This window comes from Pollachius pollachius (genome assembly GCF_949987615.1).
Source record: "Pollachius pollachius genome assembly, chromosome: 3".
Classification (NCBI taxonomy): Eukaryota; Metazoa; Chordata; class Actinopteri; order Gadiformes; family Gadidae; genus Pollachius; species Pollachius pollachius.
In genome coordinates this window covers 11199871-11219842 of record NC_136936.1, presented here as the reverse complement: position 1 = coordinate 11219842, position 19972 = coordinate 11199871, and the positions used below count along the sequence as shown (strand labels likewise).

At 44.6% G+C, this 19972-nt stretch overlaps 1 protein-coding gene across 2 annotated transcripts in view; it reads left to right on the top strand.

Moving 5' to 3' along the window:
* Nucleotides 1-329: 329 nt before the first annotated feature.
* LOC307072576 (rho guanine nucleotide exchange factor TIAM1-like) overlaps nt 330-19972 on the top strand; it is a 52864-nt gene continuing 33221 nt past the window's right edge. Inside the window, exon 1 of one of the 2 annotated variants that reach the window (XM_079731922.1) lies at nt 330-458. The gene's annotated coding sequence lies outside the window, so the exon portion shown is untranslated. Of the gene's footprint in view, nt 459-10759; nt 10980-19972 lie in introns of those variants that run through there. The other variant, XM_079731921.1, reaches the window with a different exon arrangement.

Genomic DNA, 19972 nt, shown 5'->3' with positions numbered 1-19972 from the left:
TTTCTTTGGAACGAGACTTTTTGCATAAAAATGATATACAAAAAAAGTACAACCAAAAAAAACAATGCAATGACTCCCAAAGTTGAAGATATATTTACGCTTGATTTAGAGATCAATAATAATTTATGTTCATACTTGAAAGGTAACGTCCAATTGAATCCACTGATTGGCTGAGAGGCGGGGGGGGGGGTAATTAAGCAGCGTCCTCTTAGAGTCGTCGGCGCTGCTCCCGTCCCTCTTGGCTCCTCCCCCTCCATCGCGCGGCGGCGGAGGATCAACACGCGCATAGTCGGTCTGTCAGGACACTAGACACAAGCAGCAAATAGGCGGGGAAACACAAGATATAGCCTCCGCAGCCACGATACCGCCCGGTACCCGTGGACCGACAGCAGCGCGTGAAAGCGGGATTTTAAAGATCCGTGATGGCTGTCGTCTCGCGCCGCAGACCGCGGTGACAGGTACGTGCGAAGAAACCTTTTGATCCACCGGGTCTTAGCGCCGTCTTTTCTTACGCTATTCGATTCGACGTGATTCGTCCAACTTTATATTTAATGAAGCAGAGAGTGGGATACTGTATCTACCATGCAAAGGGTCAGTCAAGTGATTTGTATTGTTTACGCGGAGCTGTGGGGCCGCTGTTCGGTTCGGCCATCATTTATCAGCAATGATTCAGCCGAATTAAATGTCATGTCATTCCTGGACGGACCGATCTTTTTAAGGGGTTAATGTCTGCCCGGTCTCTCCCCACTGCTCCTCCAAAACACCGTTATCGACCCCTGTCTGGGAAAGCATAGCTCACATAATTGACGAGGCACTTATGGCGACATACGGTGGACGGATGACCTAGGCAGGTGGGTACCAACCTGTGTGCGTACGGACGCCGAGTCAAGGTGTTTGGGAGGGATTATCATCAGCCAGAACCAGACCAGCTCATCTCCGGCGTTGTAGGGTCCTGGATACTAAATACACGGGAGTCATAGATGGAGAGGCGTGGAGAGGCGACTAGTGTGGTCTGACACATGTGTGTCGATGGTTCGCTGCTGCTGTGTTTGACACCCAGTTGCAACAAACCCACCATGGGATCGGGTTTGCTGCTTCCCGGGGACAGGTACTCGCGCCTTCAACTCATATCAGCCCTCCTATGACCTTGTTATGGTTGCGTTGCTTTACAATGTGTTCTCCTTCATGTATTGGATATTGAGCTGGCTGCTGCATTGTAATACGATAGTCTGTGTCAAGGTGGCCACATTTGGTCTGTTACGGTCTTTGAGGACTGAGGCACCTGCCCAGGGAGGAGGGGGGCTCGCTATGACTACATCGATTATCTGTGTTATGATGTGCACCTAGATGCGTGGGGGGGGGGGATTTGAGTACATTTCTGCTGCCGATATGACTATAGAAGATGTGTGTTATGATGTGAAATGTAAGGGGGGCTGGGCTTTGGCGGACCCTGCCTGTGGGACCTAAGCAGAGATGGCCCTCTGTCTGTCTGTCACAACTCTACCTCTGCTCCGTCAGGCTTTGCTGCTTCTTTTATTAGACTGTGGCTGTCAAATGTGTATGTTGTGTGTGTACCTCAACCATGTCCTGTATATCTTTATTGTACATCGGCTGACAGTGTTTTACAGTTGAATGGAGGAAAGTGGCCCTTAGGTAATTGCACTTCATTCTATGATACTCAGTCATACTCCTATGCTAATCTTTCTTTTGCGATCATACTTTGCTATAATAAGTAAATCTTCCTCTGATGAATAGCATTACTTTGTCATCTGGAAAATCTCTGGTGCAGAGGTAGATGATCAAAGATGGGTTCTCACAAAGATTAGATTAACATACACTGTGCCAATCTAACTTTGTGATAACAATCGACCTCTGTTGAATGACATTGTAATCTCTGCGATCCCAGACCCAGACCATTCTGAGACAGCATGGGCCATACATGAAGAAATGCGTGTGCACACATTCATATGTTAATGTCATGGCTCCTTCGCACAATCCACGACTTTGTTTCACTTTCCCCGTCGTATTTAAAGACCATACGGCCCCGAAATGTGCATAATTCAGCCACTTAGCAAGTGTTTGGAGTGAAGGATTCATGCTGAACATGCTCCATAGCCCATAGTGGTCCATCTCGTGTACAGAGCGGTGCGGAGTAAACAGAACCGACAGCCTACTCCTTGGCCCGCGGCCAGAGCCGTACACACAGCCAGATTACTGTTACACAGTGTACTTTGAAAAGTGTTTTTAAAAGGAAAATCTGCTGGGGGGGCGGGAGGAGGAGAACAAAAGATCAGCCTCACAGAAAATGAAATGTTCGGAATGATCTGCAACTTTTTCTGTGACCGGTATATCTTAGGGAAAGCCAGTGTCTCACTAATCCCAGTGTAGAGATCAGTGGCTGTCTGTCCTTTAATCATTCCAAGTGTTTGTCTTATTGTTTATTGATGTAACCGTCATATATATATATATATATATATATATATAGGGAAAGCAGACCGCAATGCAGTCAAAAGTTGGACATCAATGCAGAAACACTTTCATCTCTACAGACAAACGAGGGGGAAGGGCCTTAAGGCACATTATTTAAAGCTTAGCTACGATGAGCTGGATTTGAAATGAGCATAATCGTAACCATACATCTTAACATTAAAGGGAAAATAAGGGGACTAAAATCACAATGCAGTCTTGTACAAGCCTCTGCTAGTCATTCCTCCAGAGTTTAATGAATTATCCAAAGCAGAAGCTTTTCTTCATCTGGCCAAGGGGCTGTCCCGCAGCAGCAGTTTTGTTTGAGTTATGTGTTCTAAAACCACAGCGTGAGGCTTGATTCTGGCACATTGATGCAATATCTGAGACCAATGAGGCCATAGTCTGGTGACCTTAGCCACAGAGATCACAGCCAACCTGTAAGCATTCTAAACTAAGATTCCCAACACCTAACTCCACCTTAAAAGGTGCACCTTAAAAGGTGCAGTTGCACCGGGTATGAAGGTGATAAGCCAAAACATGGCATCTTAATGCCATCCTTTTGTTGCATCACAAGTGTGAGTGTCCAACCAGATGGTTGAACGATGATAGATCCAGCCCCAGCCTTCAGGGGCGCACGGCGCTGATCTATTCAGCGTACATCTGGGTGGAAACAAATGTGTGTCTGTGTATACCGGGGGGGCTTTAGCAAACCGGTTTAGCAGCGATATGTGTTGGGCATCTTGCTATATTCACTGTAAATCACTTGGGATTAAATTCTCTGCTAAATGGACTTGGCTACCTCTTCAATTATACTGTTTTAGAAATGTCACCAACCGCTGCCAGCCAGCTACCATAACCCATAAATCGAATCCACTAGGAAAATTGTGTCATTCTGCAGAGTGTCCACAATGGAGGTACTGTATATGGCTGGCATCGGCGATAGGTCAGGGCAACCTTTCCTCCTTCCATGTGAGGTTAGTAATAGGCCAGGCAGGTATACGGTAGACGGGCAATCAGAAAGACAGGTAGGTCGGAAAAAGGTTAGCAGACGCAGACAAGCAGGGAGGAAGACACAGACAGGCTGGTAGACAGACAGACGGACTGGTAGGCAGAAAGACAGGTGTATAGGCAGACCGAGACATGCAGATAGGCACACAGACATACAGGTGGGGTGGACAGACAGGTGAGCAGGCAAGCAGACATGCAGCTCGGTAGGCAAGCAAGCCACATATGTCAGGATATGCAGGAAGATAGACAGGTGTTTTAATAATGGAGCTGCCCAGGTACAGGCTTGTTCCATTAATGTTTTTTCTTAAATCCCTCTCCTGCCAAAGCCATTGTTTAATATTTAAATAGATCCCTGTTTGTGGCTTTCTCCCAACTTGGAACAACTTTGTTATTTAAATTCAGTATTCAGGCAGACATTTTCCCCCCTCCTCGAGAAGGACCTACATTCTCAGCAAATGTTTGCCTAATTTAGTTTATAACCAATGCAAGCAGTTAGAGTGTAGTTATTAAAATGTTATTCCATAAAAAACAAATATGGTGCCACTGAAACATTGTTAATGCAAAACAGGAAGTGTGTGTGTGTGTGTGTGTGTGTGTGTGTGTGTGTGTGTGTGTGTGTGTGTGTGTGTGTGTGTGGGGGGGGGGGGGGGGGGGGGCACTTGTGTTTTCATTGTCTCCCAGTATGGTCCTCTGTGTATCTTTGGTCCCCACATTGTATCCGTCCACACGTTGCACAGAGTCCCAGCTAATTGCCAAATTTGTCTTGTGCCCCATTAGCCTAGCCCACCACTCTGCTGTAGAACAATATAGTTATTGTCTGAGAACCCAACACACACCATACACAGTCAGTCATTGTAATTGGTCCCTCTGACAGAATGTTCGCCGGCTAGCCACGGTATGTCCAGTATAGGAAGTCGTCCGTGTGTCATTCCAAGATGGTAGGAAGGCTAATAAACTCTGGCCTATGTCCACACAAGCTGGCTGAAATGTACACACGCTGTGTTTGTTTGCAACCTTTTCTGCCAATATAAGCGTTTTCAGCAGCGCTTAAAAACACTGGAACAGCCATCCAACCCTCTTGTTTGATCAAACAAAACGAGCCTGGTCTTATTTACCTCCATGGAATGTGATATATGGAGGTTTTTAAACATGAGCCTGGCTTCCCTCACCTGTTCCACCTGAGTGTGAAAGGTGAACTGTGACTATGACACCACAAAGCTGTAGCAGCTCCTCTCTGTGTGCGGTTGGAAGTCTTGCAACGCCGGACAGACATCTTACCCTCGTTTTCTATGGTGGTCAACATTATGAATAGTGCATTAGCAGCCAGGCAGCTGGTACAGCGGTGGTACAGGCCTTTAGACTTCAAACAAACATTGTATGTACAGCCGTTATCTTTTGTTTCCTGAGACAACAATAATTTTTCATTACTTTGTAAGCATGTAACACATTACGCAAGGGTTAATAGATTTCACCCCTTTTGGGTATCGGATGGTATAGCCCTGGTTTATGTTCAAATGCTCTATTCTAGAAGAGTAGTTTAGGCGTGTTGGTTAATAGTGGGGTTTAGATAGACCGATTTTCTCTAGGTTGCCTACAGGTAGACCCCGGACTGCATAACAACATGTGCACATCCATAAAAACATAAGCACACACACAGGGCTATGTTTTGAATAAATCAACTGAAGAGACTATTGTTATTTAAAGCCCGATCTACAGATTAACATTCAGGACCAGGAACCCACCCCTGGGCTGTTCTGAGCCTGGAAGCGAGCATGGAAAGGAATACTGAGGGAACAAAGACACGTAGCCCGAGCAGACATTTATTGATCGCCGTTTCAAAGCATGTGGGGTGGTGAGGCCCACGCGGTCCTGATCCAGTCGCTGGGTCTCTTCTGTAGGAGGCTTAGGAAGACTCTGACAATGGTGGCAAGGTATAATCACAGACTGGGTGCATACAGGTGAACATGAAGACCGCCTCAATATAGGATCCGGAATACCGAGGGCGAGATAAGTCCAGTAGATGTCCTTTAATATCCGATATCTGTCACTCTGTTGAAACCGATATTTTTGATACCTTATTTTGAAAGATTTAATCAGCAGAACTTTTTTCAGTTTGTGTTATCTTTTAACTTTGATCATATCCACATCCCTAACATCAACATCGTCGTCTTGGCTGGTTTAATTATTCCACCTCCTGGTGCGCACCCTCCACACTAAGTAATGTGGAGGAACGTGACGTATGAATTCCATCATCAGAACTTATTTTATCTCCAAATTATGCTTGTTCGTCCTCTTCCCCCCCCCCCCCCCCCCACAGACTCATGACCCTCTGTGACGGAGGCCCAGCAGGGGAGGGGTAGGGGGATTGCTTGTGGGCTCCTCTTGGCTGATAAGAGGCTGAGGTTGGCAGGGAGAACACAGTAAGCGTCTCTAAACTGCTGCTGCAATGAATCACCACGGGGGGCCTGGAGTTTTGGACACCCCACTTCCGTCCCATTCATTTCCAGCCAGAGGAATGCTGAGAATAACTCTCAAACTCGTGGTCCTCAAACTGTTTTTGTCTGAGTCGGTGGACAAACTTGTGATGTCACTATAGGGCTGATGTGGATTGTAATAGCTCATCAATAACACACTTGGTGGTAAAATAGGGGGCATTTTTTAAGTTATGATTGTTCCGTTTGATTGGGGCCCATTCATTAATTAAGTGTGTCACCATAAGATTTACAGTTTGTGTTTTTTGTTTTTGGGCCGTTTGCCAGTTTCCAACAACTAGCATAACGTTAGCAACTCTCAACCAGTGCAATAGTGACACACGGCTTCATGTCACTGCTCAATGCAGTGATTTGAACGGTCAAATTTCAAAACTTTATCTTGTAATTATTCTGCAAGGAGTCAACAGTTGAAAGCAGCTTTGTCGAACATCTTTGATCTGACCTAGAATTTTACAGATCCAAATTCTCCAAATGATTGGTAGTGTTCAGTAAAAGTAATGGATCTGTGTCGAGTCAATTTTTGTTAAACCCTTAATCACTCTTCCAGTCCCAAAGGGCTTCACCGCCCACATTACCACTCCCGCTAACCCTAAGCCCTGTGAAGGACTTAAAGCAGAAACTCCCCCAACCCAGAGGGAAACCTTTACAATGAACCCAGAAGAGAGATCCCTCCTTCCGGTTAGGAGTGCAATTGGTGCCATAACGGGCGGACAATGGTACAAACTGATAAACCGCCACTAAACCAGGAACTCCATTAGTGGACCGTACTATCCTGTCCTCTGCCTGACCCGGCTGCCACTCTGTGGGCCACCCCTGAGCGGATTTGGGTCCTTTGGAGAGCAACAAGCATCTTTTTCTTCCTCAATAAGTAATGCCACTGAAGATACCAAAAAACCTGCTATGATGTAAGCCGCGAGTCTGAAGCAATAGAGAACCAGTAAGCTTCCATCCTCTTCCAGCTGCTCCTCCTCCTCGTCTTTCTCCTCCTGTGCATTCCAAATGAACTCGCCAATTCACTCTCAAGCCTTTGAAGTCTGTCGGGAAGACGAGGAGCTCTGCAGGAGACCACCACCAGCACCAACACTAATGATCTCCTCCAACCCCTTGCTTCTGCTCTTTCATCTCTCTGGTGACAGTAGCGGCTTCGTCTATTCAAACTCCTCCTAGCTTGATTGGTGGATGTGGCCTACTGGCCTAGCCTCATACAGTTTAAATGCTTGGAGGGCAATGCTGGGATATAGTGTTAAAGACTTAAAATGGATTACACTGTTGGAATTGACTAATTGCATATGAGAAGAACAGCAGTTGGGGAAGGGAGAGTTGTTGATGTGGATTTGTCTGTTAATCCAAACATGAAGCCAATTGTGTTTGCAACAGTGAAGACACTTCTAGAACATAAACTGCTGTTTTAGTCTGTCTTATTTATTTGTTTGTAACACTGCTGAACGATTAGCCTACAATCTATTTAATGTAAGTCATGTTCATGCTCATTTTGATGAACAGCTCTGGTGGCATTGTTTTTTTGTTGCTGCAAATTAAACCAACAGGCAAATGTTATTATCACCTGAATTTTCCTGATGCTTTACCACAGGTGTGACTGTGCATTGTTTTCGGCCAATTGTTGTTTTATTTGTGGAGCAGAAGATGCAGCGTATCGTGTTGCAGCGTGGTTTGCGCTGACCTTGTCACCTTCTCTGAGGCTGGGGCTAGGTATTATTGTGTTTGCCAGACGAGGAAGACAAACACACTGTGTTTAATGTCAGTCCTGTCATTTCCATGCCGCGCCTGCTCATGCAAAACAAGCCTTCCCCGTGTTTCAGCGGTAACACGGGGTGACCGTTGCTGTACCTTCCACCACAGCCTCTGTCTTGACATTTAAAGCCCCTCACAACAATACACCAGGTCAGGAAATCTATGCATGCATAAATTAAGGAAGTACTTGGCTTGTTATTAAGAAATATCAACCAAAGTCTGGAGGAACTGTTTGATTCAAGGCAGTTGAATAAAGGCAAAATATGCCCAGAAAATATTGACCAGACAGTCAAGTAAATGCTTCATCATCAGAGCATACTGTATGCAAGCGAGAACCTGCCATGTCAAAAATTCTAAAAACTTTCGCTTGCAGCACATGTTTGTAGTGACTCCAGTGTTGATTTTGTTATTTGATTGTTCCTGTTTTTTAACCGCAGAATTCCGACAGGTAGTCTGTGGTCATTGGGATCGAACCTAGTCTTTTCACTGGGATTTTGACTTGGAGTCGAACACCCTTACCCCTTATATTGAATAATATTCAATAATTCAACACAACAGCCCTCCCTCTTCAGCGAGTTATCTGTGCCTGCAGGCAATTGGCTGTAATGGTAATTTGCTGTGACATCACTGTAAAAGGCATCTCTATGTGGATACTAGATAAACTGTAGGCTCAGCTGTCAATATGTCGCCATGGGGATATTGACCGACCTGTCAATGTGTTGAATGTCAAATCAAATCTACCAGCAGACCAGCTGGGTGCATGAAGACCTTTTTTTTGCCTTTTTTTTTTTTGGTAATGGACAAAATTTGCATGCACAATCTTTGCGTTCATTTTTTATATGCTTGTTGTTGGAGCAGATTGATTTTAGATCTTCATCTGCTCTCAGTAAGTGGGGCCAATAAGAGTAAGGGTTGGGCTCTCTTTATCTACCATAAGGCTACCATATACTATTAGTAATTTAGCCTACACTTATCCAATGTGACTTAGTGAGTTCAGATGCATGTCATCTCGGATCAGACCCAGTTCCTTTTAGGAACGGAATTGGACACCCGCTATCATGTGACTGTTGTGTTTGTTAAGAAGGATGGAACTCAGCTCTCGGTCTCATCAAGCTAGCTGATGATAGCTTATTTGGCTTCTGGTCAACATGGAATTCCAGTTTTATCTCAGCTCACAGCAATGTGCTAAAACATTTTATACATAAATATTGACTATTCTAGTTGGTCAGCCAATGTAAACAATGGTTAAGTACATCTCTTTAGATTGTCCTTTATGTTTCTGGTGTTTGTTTGTTTTTATGTGTATGGGAAATTTGTACTGAATATGATATATTTGTAGACAAACACAAGGATACAATGATGTATTTTCAATCCACAGTGTCGTCTGGCCTATATTCTCTCATATGTGTGTCTTTATTTCTTGTAAAACGTTGAATATTCATACACAGACTGGATGAATTCTCATCCAGTCTGTGTATGGACGGATGTCAGAGCCCCAAGCTGGTGGGAGGCAGATCGTTTTAGGAAGATTCATGGGAAATTGGATCCCCTACATCCAGGAGAGATGCTCTGGCTCATTAGTGGAGCGACCTTTCAGCCTGGTCTGCATGCGGAGGTCACTGTTCACTGCCTTGAATGGTGGAAGGCAGAGGCATTTAGATCTACCACAGAGTTGAGGGCATGTGGGTTTAGACCGAGCAATCAAACCGTCTAGACACACCAATATCTGCACTTGTTTCTCAGAGGAGCTAGCTCTATGCCTGTCGTTCTCGGTCTCTCTGTCTCTTTGTCAGTGTCTCCTTCTCTTGTCTGTTTATCTATGTTTCTGTCCCCCTCTCTCACTATGACTACTTAGTCATTCAGCAGATGCTTTTCTCCAAGTTACTTTCAATTCATTTTTTTTCTTACTCAAAGATACCTACTGATCAAATGATGCCTCACGTCAGGGTTTGAAGTTGAACCCAAAGCCTTTCGAACATTGACTTTGATCTTTGATCTGTCTCTCTGCCTCTTACTCTTGGTCTCTCTGTCTCTCGCTGTCCTCCTGAATCTACCGCGGTCTTGATTTTGCCCCCCACGACATCACCGCCGCCATGACAACCACACTCACAGCCTCCGGTTCCTTCACAAGTCTATTTTAGACCTGGGGCTGTGCACTCTTAATTATCGTTGCACTCAACAATAAAGGTGCTATCTTAGCTCACATCTTAACAAAGTGGTTAAATAATGGTTGACTTCTGAGTTTGTTGATCTGCTTTTTACAATAACGGTACCAGAACTAGAAATCTTGGAAAATAATAGTACATTTTTAAATTTACAGAAATTATACATACAGTATATTTCCTAGATATTTAACAATAAAACAATGAATAAACAAAAGTAAAAAACAATCATATCAAAAAAAGTTACACATACAACTGTTTTAAAAGCATACCATTTTTAAAGTGCATATAGTGTGCAGAGAGGCAATCTTGAATAGGTGCATTTAAGTGAAAATAGCATTTAGCTATTTCTTCACAATTTCCATACATCCAAGGAGGAAATATATTGTTGATTTAAGTGTACCATTCACTATATAATGTCCTGACATCAAAACTTGGGTAGCTGTAGTCAGAGTTTTTCACCAATGTCCTCTTCTTATTTTCTTCCTGACCAAGTGATTTGTGAGACGTGACGAGACAAGGAAACAACAGAATAGGTTACAGGACAAAGGGAAGGACGGGAGAGGTCAAAGGAGGGCTCAATAGCGGAAGAGGTTACAAGGTGGTGTGAATATGATGCTATCTCAAGGTGGGGGAGGAGGGTAAGGAGATGGGTGTTGTTGGGGCGGGGGGGGGGGTACAATTAAAGTACTGGGGGGAGGGGACAGACATTCCTTTTTGGCTGTTCGTTTGCAGCTTTAAGGGTGTGTTTGTCGGGCGGGGGGTGGGGTGGGGTCCAGGGGAGTGGGGAAAGGAGGAGGGTTTTAACAAACACACCCCCCACCTCCTCTTCGCCACACACACAAACACACACTCTCAGTCCCTGAGCCCATCCCCTGCAAACAGGACTCACTCCTTTTGAGCTCCAGAAAGAGGACCATATCCATACTTTTGTCAGGGTTTGTCTCTTCTGGCCGTTCATTGAGTTGTCTCCGGCCTTGCAGGGATGTTGTTGTATGGACTTCCTCTATACCTTGATTTCTTCCTGAAAGGAGAGAGGACACTTCTTCTAGGGTCACCCAAACCGCCTCCAACCCTCCTTCTCTCCTCTCCTCAGGTAAGGCTGTTGTGTTTGCTTCTCTTTGGTTTCCCTCTCTTTTTGGGGGGGAAACCAGAGACAAATGGCTTAGGGCTAGATGGGCCTTTTGTGCCGTTACAGGAGGTGTTGAAACGAGAGCAGTTGTGGCCATAGCTGACATTTGTTCTGTGGTTTTGAGAGGGAAACTGGGCAGTAAAGCAGTGTGTTTCTGTGAATGATTGAGGCACAGTCAAAAGTCACCCTGTTCCTCTAGTGGTGGATTGGTTGTGGAGACTTTTGGAATGCTTACAGCTGCAGGTAGGAATCCAAACTAAACATGTACAAAACGAGTGCTATGAAGTTTTGAATGAGTAGTTATCTTAAAGGTGTGTCTCCCTCCATTGTTTGGTTATTCAAATGAGACACCAAGAAACTGAGCAGTGTGTGCACGTTTACCTATGAACTTCCTGTTGTCTGCCACTCTTTTTAGATGAATTTTTAAGATGAGTGTCTTTTTGTTCTGGGTGGGTGTTAGGGCTATGGCCGTAGCTACCTGTAGCTCTGTTAAGGACAGCCTTCTACCTACGTCTGCAGGCAAGGGGCTTGTGTGTAGGCTAATGTATACTCTCTAAACCATTCAACGGTGGAGTCGAGACAATGTGTCCCCAGTCAGACTTGGGATTACAAAGCCGGGCTGTGCTGCTAGTGGTTGGTTAGTGGGTTGGTGACAGTGTGAGCGGCAGATGATGAATTGCAAATAATAAGGGAGGCAGAGCTGGTCAAAGTCAAGGAGAGCTCCCGCTGTGCGTCAACGGGGGGTTGGGGGAGGGATGTGGGGTGTGTGTGAGTCAGTTTAAAATCAGTTCTTTGTGTGAATGGCCCACTGGGACACGATGGGCGAGAAGTGGTCATCTGGAGTCATAGTTATGGAAATGATGGCACGCCTGGGGAATTAGGAGGGGGGGGGGGGATGTGGTTCAGCTTGCCGTGACTCAGGGGGCTCCCATGTGTTTACCATGAAGCTAAGCATCTGTTGCAAAACACATGGATTTGTTTGAGTTTTAAACACATCATTATTGTGTCTTTATGGACTAACAAATTGTATTCAGTCTGACTTTAAATATATATATATATTTTTTTTTTTGGAGATGCAGTGTGGTGATACTTTTTTTGTATCACCATACTGAAGGATTGCAAGGTATTGCATGTTTATATAGATGGATAAATAATATATAAAAACTACAGTTTTCCATCACTGGCGCCTCATTTAAATGAGCTGTTCAGGTGATTAAATCTGTTGTATAAAAGTGGAGAAATGGGCATAGTTTCAGAGTTGGCAGAATTATAGCCCTCTTTATTATGCTATAATGAGACGTTTCTCTCCTTTTGGTTTGAATCTACAACATTTAACCTCTAAGTGAACCAGTTAACATGCCATAACCTTTCCTCATGCATGCAATCATACTTGGCTAATGACAATGGTGGTGCATTTTATTTTATAGGGCGGTTTTACTTTATGTAGTATTTACATTTGTAAAACGGGATTGATGCTTTCTATAGCAGCCCAAATATAAACAAGGTATGTCTAACAATGAATAAACCTATCATGTTGCTGTTATGTAAAGTTACTGTAACACCATCTTAAACATACCCTCTCAACCCCATCTACGTGCATCATGTTTCTCTCTTTCCATCCCTTAGAATATTTGTGAAAAGGTTGTATCATTGTTGGTGTCATCATTCAGCCTTGAAGTCGTTCCCCACTATGTTTTTTTTACTTCACATATTGAGATAAAAGAGTTGATTCTTAGTCACAGTGACTTTCTGTAACCCTAGACCTAGAATATGTATCTGTGAAAAGCGGGTTTGTGTTAAAAAAATTCCCGGTGTTCTGTCGGCATGTCTGTACACATGCAAGCAACATGATATTTGTTCTGATTAGGTTTCTTGTTTTTCCTTAAGGGTCCTCCTACCCAGGATGCTACAGATATGCAGATTCCAAGCATGTTCCCACCAGTTGCCTAGTTTGGCCCACCGACCCCATGGCAATGCACGGCTGATCATCAGACCAGTCATCTAGAGTGTACTGCAGAAGTCGGCCCTAACCTTAAATACGTCTACCAGTAGTGGGTAGGAAGCTTGAGACAAACTCGTTAGTTTATTTGTGTTTTTCTCCAGTCTGAATCCTCAAAAATTGATTTGGAGTCGCCGTGTCGCGACGTGCCTTCTGTGTGCCCAACAGGCCGGGGAGGGTGCGTGCCAATTGGTCGCGGGCTGCACAGCCCGTCTCTGAATATTTTGGATTGGTGTGTGTGATCATGCATGATGGATGCTGGTGCCTTTAGCCGACTCTGCTCTGTTTGTTTTTAGCTGCTGGCCAACAGCTGGCTCTGTGATTCTTCCATTTGCAGTCTGCTTGGTTCCACAGGATCACATCTAAGACCACAGGCCACACTTTATGTAGTTCATGTAGTACACGTAACAAGGAAACATTATGCATTATACTACAATCTAAATCTAATCTATTCTTTGTGTCTTTTCGTCTGAATTGTTGTCTGCTGGTTAAAGCCTGTGAACCGAAACGCTGGGCGTGGATTATACATCTCTTTGACTGCTGTTTCTTCATGACACTGACCCTATAATGCGCCCCTTTAAAGCCTGCAGTCGGCTTATGTCTACATGTCTGTAATACTGTAACCTCATTGTCCATAGCGCTGTTCATGAACGACGCGTGTGTGTGTCGGTCTGGCTGCTCGGTTGGCCGGGAGTCTTTGCTGTAGAAATTACATTTGTTTGCATGCTGTAGACATCACAGGCCTGTGTATGCTAAAAAAGTGTGTTTGTGTATTGTACCGTTTGGGTGCAGTAGAAACCACTAGCCTGTCATATAGACTATGATCTGGGAGCATGGAGCGTCAGACATCTCAAGCTGGCTTTGTGTAGCGAAGTGTGCTTGGTCTGAGCTTGTTCTGCTTGGCTGCACAAGGCATTGGGGGGGGGGTAGGTAGGTAGGTAGGTAGGTAGGGGGTCAGGTCGGCCACTCAAACACTGCCCCCGTTGATATATCCCTTTCAACAGCCTTTATCCAAAGGTATAGCTGAGACAAGCCCATACCCCGCAATTGATACCTTATAGCCTGGGGGAAAGGACATGCCCTGGAGGGAAAAGAATGATTTAGGAGTTGGAGGAACCACTCTTGCTTCTGCGATCTAGGTTGAGGTTATTTAGGTGTGTGCACATCTTTCTTTCCACGTGCGGTTGAAACCCTGAAGTTCATCTCTACTCTGCTGTCGTGAATACTTTATGTAGAGCCCCGCTCCAAGAGAGGCCCTTTTACAAGAGAGCAGAGAACCCATGCTGATCTATCAATATTGTAGCGGGAGATTGTGAAGATAACAGAGCTTGACGTGTGTGTGTGTGTGTGTGTGTGTGTTGTTGGAGATGGGGGTTGATTGTGGGTTTTTGGAGGGTGTTGAAGGCAAAGTTACCTTGACGTACCCTGCCCTCTGTGACTTGAGAACCAGTTAAATGAGATCTGTCTCGCCCGGCTATTTTCTAAAGTAAGAGGGTTCTGCTTCATACGTGTATGGGGTAAAACATTGCAGCCTGCAACATCAACTCTGGCTCTGTGAGAAAATATCACAGAACTCAACTGTAAAAAAGAGAAAAAGGGTTTAAGCTGTACTCTTTTATATTATAAAATAGTCAGGCATTACTGGTCTCCGTGATGTCGGGACATTGCTTCTCCTGGGCAGGAAACAGAGCCCCACAGTCCTGTAATCAGGGTTTTCCTGGCGGTGTGTCCCTGGCCCTGAATGGCCATGGAGGGCTATCCTGGCTTGATTGCCAGGTGAATGGTCTTGCCCACCGGGGGGGTCTTGGCCTTTAGTGTAAGGACATCAACTCCAATTCACTGCCATTGAACATTTCCATTGGCATGCTAATGCTAGCTCACTAGCATAATTAAGAGAGTTTCAATCGCTTGGTAGAGCGTTATAAACCCGTCAACTTGGTATGAATAAAAAATAAATGCTACAATATATTAAGCTGACTTCCTCTAATGTTAGCCTATTTCTTTTCCACTAAACTGTTGTCATTAACAAGTGAGATGATATAAAATCCCAAACAGTTTGGTGTATGTAAACAACAGGGACTTAAGTTGGCACCATGCTGTTTTAGTTTCCTTAATAAACATAACAGTAGAAGGATTAAGAAGAATACAAATCTGAATGATAATACTGGTAGGCTTTCCTTTGGAGATCTTTATACTGTTGCCCATAAAATCGCTCACATTTTAGTGGCTAATGTGCCACAGAAAGCCACAGAGGCTCTCTGTGGCACTTTGTGGACCCTTTTGCATTTAGGACCAGACATTGTGCACAAGATAAGTGATTGATTTTTTTTTTTGACTGATTTTTAGTTAGACACCAAAGCGCCTGTGTGTGTATGTGTGTTTGTGTTTGTGTGTGTGCGCACTGTGCCATCCCATTCAGTCTGGAATTTGAAGCATGTAAATGCAGCATAGAGGGATGGCTTTTAGTGGTGTTGGTGTCAGACTAGACCTTTCCTCTTGTCAGGGTTGGTCTCCCAGACTGTGAGAAGGTCATCGCTGGTCTAGCTCTTTGTTTAGAGGAGCTGTAGACGAAGCCGGGAGGAGGACACTCGCAAGGGAAATTACTTTCCCCCAATGGATGGTTTCTCTGCTTATATTTGTTCATGTCTTTCTTCATGGCCGTTTCTATTGTAGTACAACAATTTTTAGAATACAAATTATGGTGATTAGATGTGAGCTCTATTCATCCCTGAGGACAATTCAGGCACAACAGCACTCCATATCTTACCAAAAATGAAAAATATACATTTTAAGCAAGCGTACGGATAGCAATAAACACACAACAGCATACCACAGAAAGGCTGGTTGCTGTTTTGGGAACACGCATATGGCATAACAAGCCAGGTAACTTGAAAGATTTGGGTGAGTTTTTCGTAGCCTAAAGGGAGACATGTCAACCTATTGCTGTTGGTAAATACACGTTTTCTAAAGCCGGAGCCAGCTGCTGACACCGGGGCGAGTCGCCACATGTCCAATGACCTGTTGGGTGTCCCCCATTCAGGAGCCTTTCACACACCACGTTTTAACCGCCTGAGTTAACACCAGTAAATACGCCGCTCACATTAGCATGCCAAAGGTGGTGGACGTTTTGGTATCAAACACTGCTGTGCTCCTGGCCATGCCTGTTAACCACCTCAAGCTAGGATAATGGCTAGTTCAGGGTAACCATGGTAACCTGGTAGCCATGCCAGTGGAAATATAGTGGTTCAGGCTCTTGCACCACTGGGTGGGCTGGGTCTCCAGAATTGAAGCGTTAAATTTGGCATTGTAGCGCTAGAATGCACTTTTTGGACTCCACTCCTCGACTCCATGTGCATTTAAGACGCGAGGAAGAAAGCCAAGGGGGACATTTTTGATGGTCGTAGTAACATAACCAACCATCATTCATCTTGGGCACAGATGATAGGAGAGGGTGGGATTGTGGTGGTAGGTGGTGTTTGTGGTTGAAAGAGAAGCGGGGAGAAAACCCCATCTTTGATCACATGTTCATCAGCAAAATTGCTTTGGTGGGGAGTGGAACCCGCGTCTTCAAAGGTGATGGAGCCAGCCCTACTATTAGTCTGTTGACACCGTAATGGGCCTCTAGTTGTGGCTGGACCAAGACGCTCTCAGACAGGATTGTCTTGAGCGTTCCTTTCATCTGGATAAACCCTCATTGCAGGGGGACATATCCTCTTTCTGTTCACAGACACACATAGGCCGACGTGTACAAACCTATTTGCATCACACTTTCTGCTTCTTTATAGCAAATGGCGACAGCAGATCTAAACAAAACCTTGTTCTAAACTTTGTCAAAGTCCTTTTTCGATTTATAAACTTAAGAAAATCAATTGAAGGATTTCGTATACAATTGTCATACACACTCATCCTTACCTGCCACCTCTTACATTAGTATTTAATACGGCTGTCATCATCTTGGCATGAATTGACAGATATCTTGGTACACACAAGGCAAATATATTAATTTTTTATAAGTGTTATTGGCTCGTAATCTGTTTTAATGTGTGAAAATATTTCACAAAAAGCTGTAGGGGGTGGAAATTTGAGGATGGCACAGTTGGTGGAAAATGTCATGAAAAATCATCAAACAAATTGTACACAGGAGGAAGGTTTCCAGCATTTGATCCCTGATGATGTCAGTCATCCTGCTAGTCAGTTAATCTGGGATCTCATTGTGGGCATAAGAAAGGATATCAAAAGGATCTGTATGGATGAAAACTGGCACTGACTTCAAACAAACGCCAAACACACCTGTGTTTTTTATTTACCGCGTGTGGTGTTCAGGTTACCGGAGTATTGTGTTGGAGCCTGCAACTTGTTGTCCCCAAACATTCCTTCCTATCAGCGCAAGGTTTAGCCTTCATGACAGGAATGTGTTTGCATGTTTGCACGACTCTCTGCAATAACAAACAAACTGTAACATTGACTATAACTTCTAGTTTCTCCTGTTTTTGTCCGTTTTTTATAAAATGTAATGCATAAATGCAGCCGTTTGCCTCCAAGGTGGTTCCTGCTGTCATTGAGTCCTCTACAGTAAAATACCCCTTCCTTGTGGTCTCTGCTGCAGGGTAAAATTTTAATTTTCTCCAAAGCTTGAAGTGCAGTGACAGCTTCTTCCTCTGGGCTTTGGTGTGCACCGGCGCTCAGGAAGCAGAGGTTGGTGGAGGTGGCTGGGGGTAGGGATGTACCTGCCCAATGCCCTCTGTCCCAACAGGCCCAGGTATTTGTCAAATTTCAGCCCGGCTTTCAAGTGGTCTTTAATGACAAAGGGCGCTGTAAATCTTCCTGTGGCATGCTGCTTCAGGGATGCGCCAATCCAAGCTCTGGAATGGGAGGGGTTCAGCATGTGGACATTTTGTGTTCACTGCCACACGGGTCAAATATCAAAGGAGTCCCTGAGAGCAGCATCCAGTACGACTCGCACTCGCTGATATTTCTTTGTAGTAGTTTGTTACTCAGAGAACACAGGAGCTACTACAGTGGTTTAATTCTTGAAGAACCAACAGGAACCACACTGGTTTGTTTCTCAGAAAACATACAGGAACTACAGTGGTTTGTTTATCAGAGAACAAAAGGAGAACTACAGTGTATTGTTTCTTGGAGAACACAGGCACTGCGTCTGTAACGTATTTTGTCCTGAAGCCCTCTCTTATCCTCTAATCTTATCTCTTCCATTGGTAGTAGGGGGATTACACAGTAGCGAGGGACCCAACATAAATTAACAGATTCGCTAAACTCGCCAAGACAGATGGCTAGTTGTCATCAGGATAGGGTGGTCAGTTGGGTATTCGACTCCGTCCTGAAATAATATCCGCAGTCTACCTGTAGGCATCGCCCTTACCTCTACCAGGTATCTGAAGTCAGTTGGGATTAAGGCGTCTGCCGAAGCTGAATTACCAAATCCTACACAAATAGTAAGCAGAACAGATAGCTTGTAGTTGTGTATGTCTAAGTTTGCCTATCTGGTGCCGAGCCCTGGAGCCCAGTGTTGTTGCTTGGTCTCACAGTAAACCCATTGTTCCTCTCGGCTCCGTGGGTGGCCGGGAGCGCGCTGGCCATATATTTAATCAAGGATCTGGAGGAGATCTGTGTGTGTGATATTTGCACTTGTTAAGTGCATTTTCCACAAAGGTTCTTCAGGCCCATTGCTTGCTATGCATTCCTGTGGGGTCACCTGTCCTGAGTTCCCTGTTACTTAGCACATACACACCTGCTTTTTCACCGGAGGTCCTAACCCTTCTTTAAGGGATCCGGCGTGATGGCGCAGGGTTAGAAGGGAAACTGTGGAGCTGGTTCCCAGGGGAATGGATCGGAGAGTAGCGAGTACTGTTTAACGGCATTCTTAATGCAGCGTAGTTTAGGAGTTGTGGTGTTTAAATCCAAGCAGAAAAGGCTCTGGGGCCGAAACCCCGTTATCAACAGTCTACCTGTAGGCCTCTTCATACCTACCTGCTCAGTAATGACCTGATGTGTTGGCTTGGTGGCTCATCCTGTAAGTTGCCAACATGGACCAAAATGCTGCATTTTGACCATCTCTTACCCACTTTTCTACCCATCTTCACTGTCCTGTCCATAAAAAGGCAAAAATGGCCCAAAAAATTTATTGCATGATTAAATTATGCTGTCAGCTTCAATGTCACCCAACAAACTCTCAAGCAGCTAGTGGTTGATGGACACAAGTGTGTAACCGTGTGTATGTGTGCATGCCAAAAAGGCAGGAGTGGGAGGTCTGAAGTGGAAAGCGCAGTGACGGACTGGTAAAGGCAGCAGGACGGCGAGAACACTGCAGCATTGAAAAGCTTTGGACCACAAAACTGCAACCACCGCGCCTCTGAGATCTGCCAAATTCAATGTCCCATCTGATCACAACATGCTGCCTCACTGCAGACTCTACTCCGCCCACACCACCTTTAGCCCCTCTCTGCTCTGGTCCTTCTGTGGCCTTTCTTATTACACATTTTTACATTCAAGAGCAATTTTTTTTTTAAGTTTAAAATAAAGTCTTACTTTATTAGTATTTGGTCGATTTTTATTTTATACTTGGACTTGCCATCGCTCCTTTAAGTGAACCCAAAACCGTTTTAAATGTGGTAACGTGTCCTACATGATTGTAGGCATAGTAATGTATGCCATTTTGTCACTGTTACTAAACTGAGAATGTAATTTAGAGAAAACAAGAACATTTCTTTGGCACTCTCTGCCAACCAGTTTGTAAGTGCTCCACTCTGATCCGAATGCCAACACTGTTCTTTTTGTGATGTTGAAGGGCCTTCTCCAAGGCACTTCGCTGTCTTGACCAAGGCACCCCAATGCGAGGTGTGTGGAGCTCTGTATAAGCACCGCTTTATTTTGATGTCAGCTTTTAAGTACTAAGAGACTTTACCACAAAGTCGGCTTGGGTTGAAGCCATGGGGATAAT